The sequence below is a fragment of the Ochotona princeps genome, chromosome 4 (assembly GCF_030435755.1).
Source record: "Ochotona princeps isolate mOchPri1 chromosome 4, mOchPri1.hap1, whole genome shotgun sequence".
Lineage (NCBI taxonomy): Eukaryota > Metazoa > Chordata > Mammalia > Lagomorpha > Ochotonidae > Ochotona > Ochotona princeps.
In genome coordinates, this window is record NC_080835.1 from 59476365 (window position 1) to 59494413 (window position 18049).

The window sequence follows — 18049 nt, forward strand, 5'->3', positions numbered from 1 at the left end:
AACAACTGGTTCCCAGCAGACTGTCAGAACAGCTGGAACCCACCTGAGCATCATAAATTCCCTAATGAATCCAGTATTAATGACCAAAGAAAGGTTACAAGCTCCACTAACCAAACAGTAACTTGCACATGAGCTGATCACACACCTCTCAGGCCCAAATTAAACCAGTAAGAACCTATACACTTCTAATGCCCCAGGGAGCCTGAGAAGTAAACAATAGCTACCCAGCTTCTTGCTCTGTGCTTTGCAATAAATACCTACTTTCTTCCACCACCATGATACCACTGACTGGCTTTCTGTGAGTCAGGTGAACAAACCTGGTTGTTGCAGGGGCAGGGAGCAGGGATGTTTTACATCAAAGACTTCAATCAATTTGTGATGTTGTTTGGCAACACTAACACATGACATTTTAGCAGAATTTAGAAAGGTTACACATACATAGCTTAGAGTTATTACATAGAGTAAATACATAGCTTCAAGAATTAAGTAAGAAATTAAGATCTATTTGTCCTTCAATTAATTTCGGGAGGCAAGTGAGGTCACGACTTACCTATTCACTCTTTTTTTTAAAGATTTATTTATTTTATTACAGTCAGATATACAGAGAGGAGGAGACAGAGAGGAAGATCTTCCATCCGATGATTCACTCCCCAAGTGAGCCGCAACAGCCGGTACTGCACCGATCCGATGCCAGGAACCAGGAACCTCTTCCAGGTCTCCCACATGGGTGCAGGGTCCCAAAGCACTGGGCTGTCCTCGACTGCTTTCCCAGGCCCCAAGCAGGGAGCTGATTGGGAAGTGGAGCTGCCGGGATTAGAACCGGTGCCCCTATGGGATCCTGGGGCATTCAAGGCGAGGACTTTAGCTGCTAGGCCGCGGCACTGGGCCCTACCTATTCACTCTTTACATACACCAGAAAACAATCAGGAAAAACAATGGCCTTCATGACTGCTGTGTACTGTCTACCTGTGTCTCTCAGCATGAGGAGAGAATTTCAAATTTTCCAAACAAATACATATGCCAGAAGTGTGCATCACATCTCATTTTTTCAAAAGTAAAAGAACACTATGGTAACGATCATCATCCCAACTCGGGAGGAGGAAACTGAAGTCAAATGAGATTAAATTAGGAACATTCTATAGTTATAAAATGTGGCACAGTCCTTGCCATGAAAATGCACTGTTAGACCATTATCTGTTAAACTAATGATGTTATGAAACAGGTGTGTTATTTGTTCAGTTCCAACTATTTAAACTGGGACCAGGTTAATTACAATCACAGTAGTAACAAATAATTTGCAATCACTACATATTTCACAGTAGCCAGTAACCTTAAGCAATAAAAACAAAGCTGGGGGCACCAAAATATCAAACTTTGGACATCCTGAAGGGAAGTTATAATCAAAACAGATTGATACTGGCACAAAATAGGTACGTAGGTCAAAAGAACAGAATGGTAATCTCAGAAATTAATCCATGCACCTATAATTAATCAATCTTTGGCAACTCAACTCCTGGAAAAATGTAAGTCTCCTCAACAGATTGAAAATAAATTGGATTTCAATATGTAGAAATATGAAACAAGATCCCTAGCTTATACTTGATATAAAAACCAACTGAAAATGAATCAAGCATCGAAATCTGTAGCCTGATACATTCAAATTGCTTGAAGAAAAGTTTGAGAAAACTCTGTAAGGCACATTCATAGACAAAAACTTTTTGGAAAAGACCCCAGAAGCACAGGCCATAAAGCAAAATACACAGCTGCTATTTTATCAAGTTTACTGCACTGCAAACATGAACACTCAACAAAGTGAAAAGGCGGTTCAACATGGTAGCCTAGCAGCTAAAGTCGTTGCCTTGCATGCCCTAGTATGCACCAGTTCATGTCCCAGCAGCTCCACTTCCCATCCAGCTCCCTGCTTGTGGCATGGGAAAGCAGTAGAGGATGGTCCAAAGCCTTGGGACCCTGCACCTGCGTTGGAGACCTGGAAGATGATCCTGCTCCTGGCTTTGGATCAGCTCAGCTCTGGCCATTGTGGCCACTTGGGGAGTGAACCAACAGATGGAAGATCTTCCTCTCTGTCTCCTTCTCTCTGTAAATCTGCCTTTCCAATAAAAATAAACAAATCTTTTCTTTTTAAAGTAAAAGGCAAGCAGTAAAAGGCAAGAAAATATTTGTGAATTGTGCAACTGATTAAAGATTAATTAGCATTCATGATCTATAAATAGCTCAATAAACTTAATGACAAAACAATCTAGTTAAGAAATCAGCAAAAGGCATGAACAGCTAATTTTCAAAGGAGGAAATACAAATGGCCAAAAGACATGTGAATGCTTAGGATTACTAACATGCAGGAAAATATAAATAAAAATCATAATAATGTTTCACCTCACACCAGAGAGAATGAATGCCAAAAAAAAAAAAAAGAAGAAGAAGAAAAAGAGAAAGCAACAAGAACAACAACCAACAAATTCTGTTGAAGATGTGAGGATGTGGAAGAAAAGTTACCCTAATTCAATGTACAGTCATTATGGAAGAGAATATGAAATTTCCTCAGAGGCTTGGAAATCGGTCTACCATATATGATTCAGCCATTCCACTCTTAGAAATTTACCCAAAGGAAATAAAACCAGAATATGAAAGAACCATTTTACTTCCCATGTTTGTTGTAGCTTAATTCACAATAGCGAAGATGTGGAATCAACACAGATATCCACCAACTGATGACAGGTTAAAGAAAATGCAGCGTGTACACTACAGAATGCTACTCATCCATTGAAATAATGAAATCTTGTCTATTGTCTTTTGAAAAAAAAAATGGATGCTACCAGAAACCATTATGTTTAGTGAAATAAACCAGTCTCAAAAACATAAATGAATGCTTTATCTGATAAGGGGCAGTTAAGATGGAATATGAAAAAAAGTACATGAATGAGGGGCTGATGTTGTGATATAACAAGTTACGTCATCAGCTGAGGCACAGCTTCCCATATGGGAACTGATTAGAATGCAGCTCCTCTACTTCTGGTCTGGCTCCAGGTTAATGTGCCAAGAAAGCAGCAGAGGATGGTCCAAGGGCATGGGACCCTGTATCTATGTCGGGAACCAGAGAGAGCTTCCTGGCCATTTGGGGGGTTACCCAGAGTCAGGAAATTTCATTCTGTGTTTCCTCCCATCTTTCTGTAACTCTGCCTTCAAATAAAATGAAACTGTTAACAAACATGTATTAATGAAATAGTCATTTTTAAAATATGAATGTCATGCTTAGCCCTTGTTTATACTCCTTTGTTACTGAGATCTTTTTACTTTATACTTGTTCAAAGAGAGAATTAAAATTATGTCTGAGAAAAAATAGATGAAAACGGGAAGGAGCAAGAGGAATTGACTGGGGGAGGTGGGTAGTAGGGTATATGCAAGAATAGTTTTCTTTGAAGTATACCTAGGAAATGCAAAAGGTTTGTTTTCTTTATATTAGCAAACTTAAAATTTTTTAAAAACCATATAACAGATGGGTTTGTAGAACCGCGAAAAAAAAGACAAGTAATTATCTTTATATGAAGCACTGTAGTGGACACAAATATACATGAAAGAATATTTGTCATATTTAAACTTCTCACTAGGTTTATTCACCTATTCAAAAATATGCCTTGAGCAGTTCCATATTACCAAATTTTATTTTAGAAAACATGAGAGAATTAGCACAGGCTCTTTTCTAAATGAAATTTTCAACTCAGGAAGATACATAAGCTTCATATTCCACATAAAAAAAGACCACCTGTCACATGAAACATTTAATGTCACACCACAGAAAGATCTGTAGGACTGGATGTCTGCCTGTATCTATCACAGGGCAGTTTTGAAGAGTTTTACCATCAAACTTCCTCTTTGCGGGACAGTGCGGTGATACAGTAAGCTAATTTCTGCCCTGTAGCACTGGCATTGGGTGCCTCTTTGGCCTGGGAAAGCAGCAAAGATGGCCAAAATCCTTGGACCACTGAACCCATATGATGGACCCAGAGGATGCTCCTGGGTTCCCCTGTGGGCATCTGGGGAATGAAATGGCAGACGAAAGACTTTCTCTGTAACATTTACCTGTCATATAAAAACAAATCTCTTAAAATTCATTTTGGAGCAAAGTATTCCTATCAGTAAATGAACAGACTGGTAGATTGTTAGAGCCAGTACATATTAAGTATCTAACACAAATTATTTAGAAGAAAACAAATCTGGCTGGATCAGGAAAAGTTGAAGAGGAAGAATTATATTTAAACATGATCATGAAACAAAGAGGAAAATATATTTTAAAAAAAGCATGTTAGCTAACAAAAATATATTCTACAAAGTCACATTGTTTTGCTGTAACACAGTTCTTGCAATTAACTACTATGTGGAGAATGTCTTATAAGGGAACCAAGAATTCTGAAGGTCTCAGAAAATACTTTGTGTTATTTACACCTTTCAATTTTCCAAAATGTGTTTGTAATGTTATTTTAAAATTATCTTTATGCAAGCATGCAGTCTTTTCAATTTTAACCAAACTTAGTTATACAATTTGTCCACATTTAAATGCCTTTCTTCATCTATCATAACATCGATACACATTGCTCAGGATTTTCTATTTATGTTGAAATGATATTATTATGTATTTTCGTTTTTGACACATTTTGCAAATACACCTTGACTGCTTACCTAGCAATGAAGTTTTTTTATGACGAAGAAAAAAATTCAATCATTCATTCACCTGGGTATTAAGCAATCGATTGGTTAACTGGATTATTGAACCCTTTCCAAATGTCAACAATAAATGAGCAATCTCTATGGATGCTGCAAGTGCCCTAATACATTTAGATACTTTCTCTAGTTAATACAGATTGGAAATTCACCTGCATTCATCTGCAAATTAAATAAAAATCACTAGTAATGGTGCCACCTTGTGTCTAAAACTTAAAAACAAATGTTTACAGATTCAAAAATTTTGAAAATGAAAATAAGCACATAAATCAATCACTGTTCTCCAAGCTTATTTTTTAAATTAAAAAGCTGGAAATCTTTGTTGTATGTGACTTATTTAAAGATAATGAGTGATGGATGTAGCTGGGACTAAACTAGAAATTGTTCACTTTTTGCTTTAGCACTTTTTAAATACCCTGCTCTTAAGAGAACTCAGTTTTTATTAACTGCAGGTTAGGATATAATATCGATTCATTATCACAATTGTACTAAGTCTTAATATTTAAATACCATAAAATCACAATCGTTAATAAATGTACATAGCAATAACGATACAAGCTCCTATTATTAATGGCTGTCAGGGAAAATTAATTCAAAGAATTTCATATTTTAATTGTCCCCTTTAAAATATATCAATTTAAGAGAAATCACTAAAGCATCTTATTCCACATAATCAAATTTTATATTGCACTGAATAGATGAATCCACATTGATTTTCAGAAGTAATTTTTAAGAGAAAGATGAAAATAATGTGACAATAGTGTAGCAATGGGCAATGTAAAATGGATTTGATAAATTTTCCTCCAAACCTTAAAAGCCTACTGTATCGCATACTTTGCTGGTTTTGTTGTTGTTGTTGTTATTATTAGAAATCCAGAACTTCTTCACCAAACTTTGCATGAACAAGCATGTGAAGAACACACCACTGAGTTGTTCACAGTAGCATGCCAAAAAGAGGTAGAGCACAGAGTCTCTACACAGGGGAACCATAAGCAACCTTTACTAAAATTCCAAAATTAAGGATAATTTAATAACACACAATCATTCAATTAATTATTATTTCCCTAGTGATGGAGAAATGAGAAACATCTGAGATGACGGGAAACATAAAGAAAGCAAATAAGTCAGCATTTCCTGGTCACTTGTAACAAGCCAAGACCATTACAGAAACTACTCCAGTGGATTCATTTGGAAGGAGTTTAGAGATCTTCATCCATAACCCCTACAAGTATTCCCCCTTGGTAGGTTTGCTTCCAGATTATAAATTGTCTGACTCCATTGCCTGTCCTTTTAGTGATATGAAGTTCACTGCCAGATACACACACACACACACGCACATTTTGGCTGAAAGTTATCTTTCAGTAACACAAAAGATACACAGATCTCAGTGATAACCACCAAAGCATATAGTTTAACACATTGTCCTATTTTGAAGAGCTGGCCTGAATTTACTAAGGGAGATTCTGGGAATGTTGAAAGATTCTGCTTCTTGAATGCTGCATAATTTCCCTTAGTGACTTTTTAGATTTCATTGCAGAACACTACATTTTTTGAAGGAACTATAGCTGACAGTGTTTCAGATGAAATACAAATATGATCTGCAAAGTGACATCTTCTCGAGCAAAGAATAAAACCAAGGCTGAGTCAAGAACCAAAGTGATTATTTTAATGCTTTCTCAGCACAGTTAACTAACTCCTCGCATTTATGAAATATTAAGAGACGGATTTATCTACTGACCTGAAAGGGAAATGAGAAAGCTATGTAACAATTGGAACTAAAATATTTGCCCCAGATTAGATTTTGAAAAATTAACATACTGAGAATCAGGTCTCAAATAAAGTTTTAAAATTTGAAATGACTGATGCACAGAAATATAAAGTAGATGAAAAGCAAAGAATTCCCTGGATTTTCCAACAACATCTGTAAGGGGAGCAATCGTACACAAAAAGACAGCAGTGCAGGCACATGAACATTGCTACAGTTATAGTTGTTCGAATTACAACATGAGTAGAGATTCCAGCACATATGTGAACTGTATCTATAATATATACCCATACATACACACACACATACATTTTAAACACCATGGAATACCTGAGCAGCCTTAGCTGGATATGAGTATCTCAGGGAGATGATTTTTAAAAAGAAATATCTTGCTAAGTTAAAGAACGTAGACTAGGAATCCACTAGCAGAAAAAAGAAAAAAGGAAAACACCTGGATGGACAGAAGTGATAAAAAAAAAATTTAGTGGTGTTTCAATAAAGTTATGAAATACTTCTCTTCTTTTGTTTTTTTTCTCTATTTTACTTTCCCCTATCACAAGTAGTTACTACTCTTATAGTATTTATATCTAAATCAAATAAGAAAATAAGAGATCCAGAATTTAGGAGCTGAATTCATTGAAGAATGATGGACCTTTTCTTGAGTTTAGGCAATGTCTCTACGAAGTTGAAAAAAAACAAATGAGGCAGTAACTGTGGAAATGTCACTCTTTTATATATGTATATATATTCACCTGTATATACACGTACAATATCCTTTGACTCAAATTCAGGTGATTAAATATTGAAAAATCTAAATAAGCAAATACAGTCATCAATCTAGTATCAGGGCGGCAAGATTCTAAAACCTCCGTATATTTTTGGTGATAATGTACCTGATATACTATTTGGGAGTAATTATTTATCTTTATTGTAATTCACACTATGTTTGAGATGATTTGATGGAATAAGCTCCCCAAAAACAAATACATAAAACTGTGGTTGTACATTCCTGGCACAATAGCCTACTGGCTAGAATCCTTGCCTTGCATGCACCAGGGTCCCACATGGGTGCCAGTTTGTGTCCCAGATGTTCCACTTCCCATCCAGCTCCCTGCTTGTGGCCTGGGAAAGCAACTGAGAATAGCCCAGGGCCTTGGGACCCTGTACCTGTATGGGAGACCAGAAACTCCTGGCTTCAGATCGGCTCAGCTCTGGCCATTGCAGCCATCTGGGGAGTAAACTAGTGGACAGAGGATCTTTCTATCTCTTCTCCCTGTATACCTACCTTTCCCATCAAAATAAATAGTTTTTTTTTTAAGATTTTTTTATTATTATTGGAAAGCTGGACACACAGAGAGGAGGAGAGACAGAGAGGAAGATCTTCCATCCGATGTGATGATTCACTCCCCAAGTGAGCCGCAACGGGCCGATGCGCGCCAATCCGAAGCCGGGAACCAGGAAACTCTTCCAGGTCTCCCACGCGGGTGCAGGGTCCCAAAGCTTTGGGCCGTCCTCGACTGCTTTCCCAGGCCCCAAGCAGGGAGCTGGATGGGAAGTGGAGCTGCCGGGATCAGAACCAGGGCTTTCAAGGCGAGGACTTTAGCTGCTAGGCCATGCCGCCGGGCCCAAAATAAATAAAGTTTTAAAAAAATGAAGTTATATGTATTTAGGTAAGCATATGCTTATCAGTTTTATCTATCATAACATTGAGTGCTCAACAACATGACAATATCAAATAAAACTCAATATTTGCTTTTATGGAATAAAGAGAAAACATAAAGTTATTCATCATAAGTTCCGTGTTGCTTCTCAGAAATAGTAGTCTTAAAGTTACAGGAAAAGTATGTAGGATGAGGATAAACTCTGATTTTAGCTACAGATTAAAATATCAGAATATAAAACAGTATTGTCTCAAACAGGGTGTTGATACATATATATGCATATATAATATATATGCTTAACTTTTATCGATCATTTTCGTAAATTATTCTACAATGTTGAAATGTCTAAAAATTGTAACTGAATAATTATTTTATAAATTTAACAGGTTGAATATAAGTATGAGTGAGTGACAATGTACATTTATGTAAATAAAATTACTTGGGGTTTATAGGAATTAATATAAATATAATCATTTGGAGGACATTGTATCAAACTATACTTAAAATCTTTAAAATGCCAGGGCCTCAGTGAAACAATTTCTGACAGTAGGAAAGAATAGTAATACCTTACAGAGAGGTTTTGTTTTGCTTTTGTGTTTCACTTGCATTAGGATTTTATTGATTTACTTATTTATTTGAAAGGCACAGTGACACAAAGACATATCACTTTTGTCCACAGGTTCACTCCTCAAAAGGCCACAACAGCCAGGGCTGGGCCAGTCTGAAGCCAGGCACCTGGATCTCCAGTTAATTTTCCTAAGTGTGTGGCAGGGGCCAGTTTCTAATGCTTTTCCACACATATTATTGCAAACCCTCCTTGAAGATAGCGCAATCAAGACTCAAAATTGTACTTCAATATGTGATAGTGGCATCACAGCAGCTTCAACTATATGCTTACATATTTTTAATTTTAGGGAATGATATTTCATTTGTTCATGCACAGAATATGTGTTCAGAGGAACAACTGTGTTTTTGATGCTGAGCAAATGTGCTGGTTGAGTAAAAATAAGCTTGTGCACTAAAGAGCTCGACTGATGTATTTTATGCAGCTGTGTAACGTGATCATACTGGCGTTTTTCACATTTTAAAAATATTTTGCTACTTAAAGTTCTAATTCTACCCTGCTTTAGCCTGGAGGACACATTTTCCTCATCAGCCTTTTTCATTTCCTAGAGCTCATCTTCCAGGAGAAGACAACCCAGTATGAGGCATGCCGAGCTGCAATTACTCCTGCCCCTGAGCCATCCTGCCTGGATCATGGCTGCAGATCCAGGGCTGGAATTGGAGAACAGACAGGAAACGAATGAAAAAGCCAATATGAAAAGGCAGGTGAATGTTAATGGCCTTGTAAGGAAGTGGAAGATGGCCCAAAACCCTAGTCCCCTGCACCCACGTGGGAGACCTGAAAGAAACTTCAGCTCAGCTCAGCCCTGGCCATTCAGTCTATTCAAGGAATGAACCAGTGGATGCAAGATCTTTCCCTATCTATCCTTTTCTCTGTAATCTATGTTTCAAATTAAAAACATGTATTAAAAAATGACTGTAAATCAATAATGTCGAGATGAAATAAGAGACATGATAAGAAATTAAGAAACAAGTTGGCAATCCTGAGAGTCAGTTTATAAGGCTTCCTTCAAACAAATGGAAACATGACTTATTCATATATTAAACATTCTTAAGAACATTGCACAATTTTTATGTATAAGCTGGATTTTTTTAAATCTATTCATATACTTCTCTGGTTAGATTGTGTCAAATGGTTTTGTGTGGTCTGCAGTGATACACAATTTATATTGCTAAAATAACTAAAGCAACAGGCTTTCACAGGAACAGTCCCTTGCTTAGTGGTTAAAGTCTTGTTAGAGACAATATGAAAGAAAAAAATTAAAAACTTTAAATCTCAGTTTAGGGAAGAAATATCAATTTACCAGGCTCTCAATGTTTTATTCTGTTTATAATTTTATGACTTTTAAGTAGGACATACGATGTCAGTATACTCTTAAATTCCTTCTAGTACTGAGTGAACTGGATTATTTGTGCTCCTAATTAACAGATTATTGATCCATAATTGAGAATTAGGCAAGGGATATTCATTGTTAGCATCATTGGTTGAGGTGGACACTGTTTGGTTCAACAGACACATGGGATGCTGACATCACATTTGAAATGCTTGGGATCAAGTCCCACCTCTACTTCTTATCCTGGAAAACTTCATGAAAATGCATGTGAGAAGCAGCAGACGACGACCCATCCTGGCTTCTGCCTGGCCAAATGCAGCTGTGCTGAATCTTCAATAAAGTGATATGGATGCATGCTTTTTTCTTTAGCATGTACCATTCTAACAAAATCCTCCACTCCCTGTTTACAGAACAATGGTCACATAATAAGAAAATGTTGCTTTCTCTTCTTAATTGTGCATGCTCAATGAAAATGGGAATAAAAAAATTTTGCCCCCCCCCAAATTTCCATTTAGTTGTTCTTATAATACATCTAAGCACATGAGAAAAAATTTGATCCTACAGTTTGGATTAAGACCTCAATTTGCTATGTATGAAGATTTCTTTGGGGGCTGGCACTGTGACATTGTAAGCTAAGCCTCTGCCTGCAGCCCATGCATCCTGCATGGGAAAAGGGCATTGCCATGATGCAACAATAAAACGAAAACAAAGCAAAACAAAACAAAACAAACTCCATTGTCTGTGTAAAAAGAAAGAGGAGCAGCACTGCTAGGTGATCTGCAGATACTGAAGTTCTCAGTATTCAAATTCACTCTAAATCCTTGACACAGACTGCCTTAGAGCTCTCACCACAGTAGAATGGTCTGCGGGTTTCAAGAGCATGACAGAAGTTGTTAAAGGACACGGCCTGAGTCTTTTCCTCCTAGTGCTGTGACTATTGTTGAGTATTCTGAGTTCACTGATGATCAGCCTAATACCAAAGGAGACACTCCTGTGGACCGGGGAGACAGTCCATCAACCACTCATTTCTGTACTAAATTCAGGAGTTCAAAAAGCCAGGAACAGCCTCAAAAGCCACCAATTTGCAAATAAGCAAAATACATCTTCAAATACTGATTAAAAAAAAGAAGTCTGTGCATCTCAGCCTGGCTAACTCCTACTTACCCATTGAGGCCTCATTCAAATATTCCCTTCTCAGGGCTGGATATGTGGCATAGTATGCTAAATATCTGCCTGCACACCCATATGGGTGTCCATTCAAGTTCCAGCACTCCACTCGAGATCCAGTCCCCTGCTAACAGTGTGGGAAAGCAGCAGAGGCCTTGGGTCCCTGACGGAGAAGCTCATGACTCCCAGCTCTGGATCAGCCCAGATCTGACCACTGCAGCCATCTGGCAGGGAACTAGCACATGGAAGCTTGCGCTATGTCTCTCTTGCAACTCTTTCAATTAAGAATGAAATAAATCTTTCAGAAAAGATTTCAGGTTTAGTGACATGAAACTGAAATTTACTGGTTAATGTAAGAGTTAAGTATTATTTAACATGTTGAGATTTTCAGAAATTAACTGTGAGTCTGTGTCACTGAGATTTGAGAAATGAAGATAAATGACTAATTGCATATCTTGGGAAGTAGCTGTGCCAAGACAGCCAATAATTTGGTTAATGATGAAACCCCTCTGATTAAGTCAGGTTAGATGCATTCAGACCTTTGTTCCTGTCAGCTGGCTGTCTGCCTCAGCAGCCCTCCCTTCCGACAGCACAGGGCTGCCACCCTCATCTCTGTAGGTCTCCACAGAAAACACCCTAGGAAAGATAATGTCTCTAATTACTGTCATTTCCATGTACTATATCCTCATTTTCTCATTTTCTTTTTCTAAACCAAAAGCCCAAATGACCCTTAAATATGTCCTATCTTGCTGATCTGTTCATTCTTACACAGAAACTATTTATTAATTGATGTCAATTTCCCTTCACTAGAATGTTCTGGCATGCTTTGTTCACAGAAATATCCAAGTACCTGGCATATATCTCATTAAAAAAAAGTTATGTTAATTCAATCAATGAATTGGACTGTGTCCCAGGAGCCACCTTCCAGAACAATAAAATGGGAGGAACAAGAGTGGAAAATTCCCATAAGATACCTACCACAAAATAGTAAAACCTGGTAAAATTTTTGATGAGAAACCTAATAAAGTATTCCAGAAATAAATGCACTGTAAAACTTTATAGGTGTCTGAAGTCCTGTATACAAAATTAATGATAGTACCTAGAAAATTTATGTTCAAAATGAAAACATCACTGCATTTGAACTCACAAGCTGATAAGGCAGATTTTATATATATACATATGTATAATAGTATACATTCCCAACCTTAAAAACAGAAATAAGACAGCAGATTGTAATATTTAGAAACTATGATTTTTCATAAATTAAGAAATTATGATGCTTGTGTTATGAACATCTCAGGTACATCAAATTTAACAGAAAGTATTTCCATTTTTTTCTGGACATTTGCACACCTACTAATTGGCCCTGAATTAGGCACCAGAATTATGAAGCTGTAGAAAACAAATCTTACTCTTGGGAAGTTTAGGATCTTGTGAGTTTTGGAGACAATACACAAATAATTACTCCAGTGTAACACAGTATAACAGAGACCAACATCATTCTCAGCTACACAGATGATGACAAACACATCTCAAACACAGACGTCCTGGCCAATGATTTCACTTATATACCAATGGGGAAAACATATTTTTACTTATACAGAACTTCCTTGAAAATAAGTGTTTAAAATTAATACATGAAATGAGCTCCTTAATTAAGAGTTCACAGTCCCTAAACTCATGATAACCATTTATATACAATACATACATTAATTTACAAACCATACATTGTATGGTTTCCATACAATGTCAATAAAATAGTTTTAGAAAATTATTAACTGCTTGCTTTCATTACTTGCAATTTATCTCAACATTTCCCAAATTAATCAGACACTGGTATTAGGTGGAAATGAACTGTATAACTGATAATATTAAACTAATAATAAAAAAGTGTGTCCTGTTTAACTACTAAAAGTGCCAGAGAAAAAAATAACCAGGTGAGAATCAAAGTTAGTACTATTCTTCTTCAAAAAGAATTGAGAAACATTCTTTCATTAGAACTAGTACAATTGAAGTATGTAAAAGAAATGTCTTTCTAATTTGAGGTAAATCCGAGCATCAGTTCACAAAGTCTGGGCTTTGGTGTCTTTCAAATCACAGTAATACAAGATCTGGTTGGATCCTTAACACTCATTGCTACTGATCATCATGAGGGCTTCTGACAGTTAAATCTTTCTGATGTATCATTACAGATTATATCAGTATCTATGTTTCTATGAGAGTATCTGGATAAAGCAAATCATTACTCACAGACAGCCAAGGACAATGTATCATGAACCTATAAGTCCTGAAGCTTTTCACTATTAAAACACAGTCTGTAGTGGTCAAGGCCACTTAAAATTACCTTGAGATGTCAGACAGGAAGCAAGGGCCACTGTCTCCCCTGAAGTTGGCCAAGCTTCATGCTTGCACCCTAATAACACAATTCCATGTTTCTTGTAGGATCTTTCCTTTTAAGCCAGCATACATTTTCCTATATCCTTGTGATTATGCAGTTTCTTAATATGAACTCTTTCCTTTTCAGGAAACCTCACTATAATGCCTACCTCTCCTCTGACCCAATAGGAAAAATTACTGATGCCTAAAAATTGGTAGGTTAACAAACTCCCAACAAAATGTTTTTATCCTCAGGCAAGTACAAGAAATGTAACTTTACTCCCTGGGCTGGAAGTTATCTAGAAATCCCTGTAAGATTTTTCCTTTGAGCCTTTCATAAACTTCCGAGAGTCCGCATCTGCATATATCCAAACAACTGTACGGCTGATAGAGATTTGAAGGGCAAGAGATAATAGCTGATTTTGTCCACATAGCAATTCCCTAATGAAGAAATCATCTATTGACATCCTGTTTTTAGATTCCTTGCTTGAATCATTTGTTGTAATCATCTGAAGAGTTTTTTAAGACTGGGTATAAATAAAAAAAAAATTAAGTAGGCAGTTTTACCTTGCACCTGATATTTCCACTTGGGAATTTTGGCTTGTGGAAGGAATTCAAGCAGTAGGATATGCAAGAAATGTGAAGCTTTTATGATTATGGGCCTCATCACATGGAGTTATGCATAAAGAGAAGCATAGCTTTTGATAACCAATTTTTTTATTAATTATATTGCATTATGTGACACTTTCATAGGCTCTGGGAATCCCCCCACCCCTTCCCACACCCCTCCCCCCTGGTGGATTCCTCCACCTTGGTGCAGTATTCCAGTTCAAATTCAATCAAGATTCTTTCTTTGCAAACATATACCAAGCATAGACTCCAGCATCTTATTGTCCAGATGAATTGAATAGTTTCTTGGGGAGACCATTTCTGGTCTGAAGGTAGAGCTGGCAGAATATCATCCCAATCAATTAAGAGCCCCAACATAACATCAACAACAGTTTACAACATTATGGAATTGACATGGTTTTGAGTAACCAGTATGTTAAAAAAAATGCAAGTTCTTAACCACATCCTGTGATTAGCTCATTGACATTTCAATTTTAGTTTATATACAGAACCGGCTGCTATACATCTTAAAATGGTTATAGGGTACTACTCAGCTGGTTCGTGTCTATTTTCATTTTAGTATTTAGCCGTTTGTTGTGTTGAAGTATAATTCTGCTGAACTTGGCAGATTTTAGGATAATCTAGACTGGCTTATAACTCTAACAAGACATTTGTCGACAATTAAGGTGCAGAACATTTTGTTTTTTGGAGGGGTGTGCAGAGAAATCTTCAACACCATGGTGAGGAGTGACTAATCTTTGTGTCCCACCTAGTGAGGTATGAGTAAATCCACGCTAGCTCTTTCCTGTCTGATTCTAAGCTTTATTTGTTGTTGTTTGTCTATTTATTCTAGGTTTTTTTTTTAGTTTGTTTGTTTGTTTTGAGGGGTTTCTGGAGCGATCCCGATGGTCATCCTCTCCCTGGTCCCAAAGGAAGTTTGTTATTCTTCTGTATCTGCGGACCGCTCAGGGCTTCCTGTTGTCATTCTGATGACATTGGTTTCTGCACGGTAGTGTTTGGACTTCTTCCATCCCCTGCAGAAGCTCCGGCTGGGGGTGGGTGACCTCAGAGTTCTCGGCCTCCGAGGGCACTCCAATTCCCCGTGGTCTCATTAGTAGTTGGGATATAGTCCTTGTTGCTCATATTAATAGTCCGTGGTGAAGATCTGGGAGTCTTCATGGTTGGTATTGTTGCAAACACCGAGCCCGGTCACTCAAACAAACGCCACAAGTTGAGAGAATGTATGCTTGCAATCAGACGTTTATTCAGGTGAGCACACACCAAACAGGATGAGGGAAGCCACCGAAAGCGCCTCTTAGCTTATCTGTCGTGGAAGCCTGCTGGGCATTGGCTCCGGTCTGGTGGGAGCCTGCTAGCTTCTGTGAAGCCCAAGAGGTTGGCTCCGGTCTGGTGCTAGCCAGTTGACTTCGGGTGGAAGCCCAAGGGGGTTTGGCTCTGGTCTAGGGGGAGCCTGTTGGCTTCAGGTGACTAGAACCAAGGTATGGGTTTATATACAATTCAGAGAGTCAAGCCATTAGTTGTTTACAATGTTTTTGGTTGGTTATTACTTGTTTACGAAGTATTTCCATTGGTTACTTTCACTTTCACAAACATGTTAACTTATTTCTAATTGGTTATAACTTATCTATCAGTAATACTCTTTGCTTTTTCTTAATTCTACAAAACATATTTTTCTTCTTTTATCGCTTTTACCAGAACTTGTTTTTTTAACATGTTTACTTGCATTAGAGCTTCTTGACAGGAGTGATATGAGCGGTGACTCCTCTTTACCAGCAGCCTAGGAAGATGGAGTCACTTCTGTTCAAAAGTTCCAATATACACACTACATCCATTATTAGGTCACAGCCTAATTTACATAAAAGGTCTATTACTGTAGCTATTTCAGGGTCATCAATCTCAGATAAAAGTGTAGTAATATTAAAAATACAATTAAGATTATTGATAATTTCCCATGGATTCATTTTTATCTATACCCATTCAAGTATGTATTGATGGAGCAGTGTAGATGTAGATGGGAGTAAATAAACATTTATACTGTTCCTATCATGTATCTAGTGAGTAAACAGTTCAGCATCATTTGTAGAATTGGTTTGAGAAAGTTACTCAAGAGGTAAATGAGAAATAATGAGTGAGCAGCCAGGGTCCTTCAGGATAAATTTCTGTAAGACTCTGGTAAAGTCTCAGTGACATGCTCTCTTATCTCTTCCATTAGCAACAGAATGAGGGAGAGTAAGTAACAACTGCTAAGTCTAACCAAAGGATACACAGGTGTTAATTTCACTGCTGCTTAATTTTTTTTAGAGACCGAAATGCTACTAAGGGTTGATGCAAAACAAAATGACAGTATAGTTGACATATTGAAGCCTCAGTCTCACCCATTTTTATGAACCCATTGCAATTGTTTCTAATGATAACTTTCATTGTTGTTCCTGTAACTTGACAGGCAGAGAATGAGAATGACTGAAGTCCCACCTGCTTGATCACCTCCCCAAATGCATGTAGCATATTAAGGTGAAAATGTTGAAGTTAAATAATTCTCTCCAAGGTCTCCCCAACAGGTGGCAGACACCCATGCACTCGAGTCATCATATGTTGTTTCCTAGTAAGTGGATACTTGATTCAGACTGGAGCTAACACTGCAATCTAGGCACACGAACTACAGGCACTCCAACCATTTTTTTCACCTACTAACCAAATAAAAAACAACATTAGATAGCCATTTTCCTAGATTCTTCCATATCTCATTAAAAATTTTTATTTAGGCCAGGGAAATAACATAGGAAAGATATATCTGCTATAGTTTGAATGTCTGCAACCTCCAAATGTCAAGACAACTGTTAACAGCCACTGACAACACTGTGAGGTGACTTGTGAAAGCTGATTAGACCATGATCGCCATGCTCATGGGTAATGTTAAGGCCATCAGGAATGAGAAAGTCTGTCCCTTTGCCTCTTTGATCTTTTACTTTCCATCCAGTCCTCACCATATGCCTGCACCTGCATAGCCTCCAGAACTATGAAACAATGAACTTCTGTTCCTTTTTACATTGCATGGTCTGTGATGCTCTGTAATTTTTAGCACAAAACATACTGTGAAGTACCATGCAAAGTACTGTTTCCCCTCATCTGCCTCCTTCTCATTATCTCTCCTAATTCTTCTTTTCCTTTTTCTCACTCTCTCTATTGGGTTTATAGTAAGTTCCAGTTTTTTTCAGGTCATTTCAGAAATAGCTTTCTTTTTATTTTTAATGGAAAATATGTCACTATTATACTACTATTTATTTAACTAGTCATTGGTAAAAATGCTGTAATTAATAATTTGAACATGTTATTTCATGCTTCTGTAAGTGTGTCACCAAGATAAATTCACAGAGGCGGGATTATATGTTAAAGGGTAAATGCATTTGCATTTTTTAATGTTTTCATTTGTTCTCCACAGATAGTATAACACTTGGCACAGCTACCAGCCATGTTTCAAACATAGTCCCATCTATTAATTGTCTTACACAACTTCTGTGTCATTACTGATGATTAAATGCCATCTCAATGTGATCAGCATGGTTTACAACTGCAATTTATCTGATAATAAATGATACTGAGCAGCATTTCCTGATCCCACACCTTACATACTTTTTCTGTATCTTTACTGTTAATATCTTATGGAAATCTCCCCAAAGTTTTAAGAGTTTAAAAACATTTTTTTTCATGTGCAAGACAATTATCACTTAATCTATGCTCTGATTAAAAATATCTTTCTG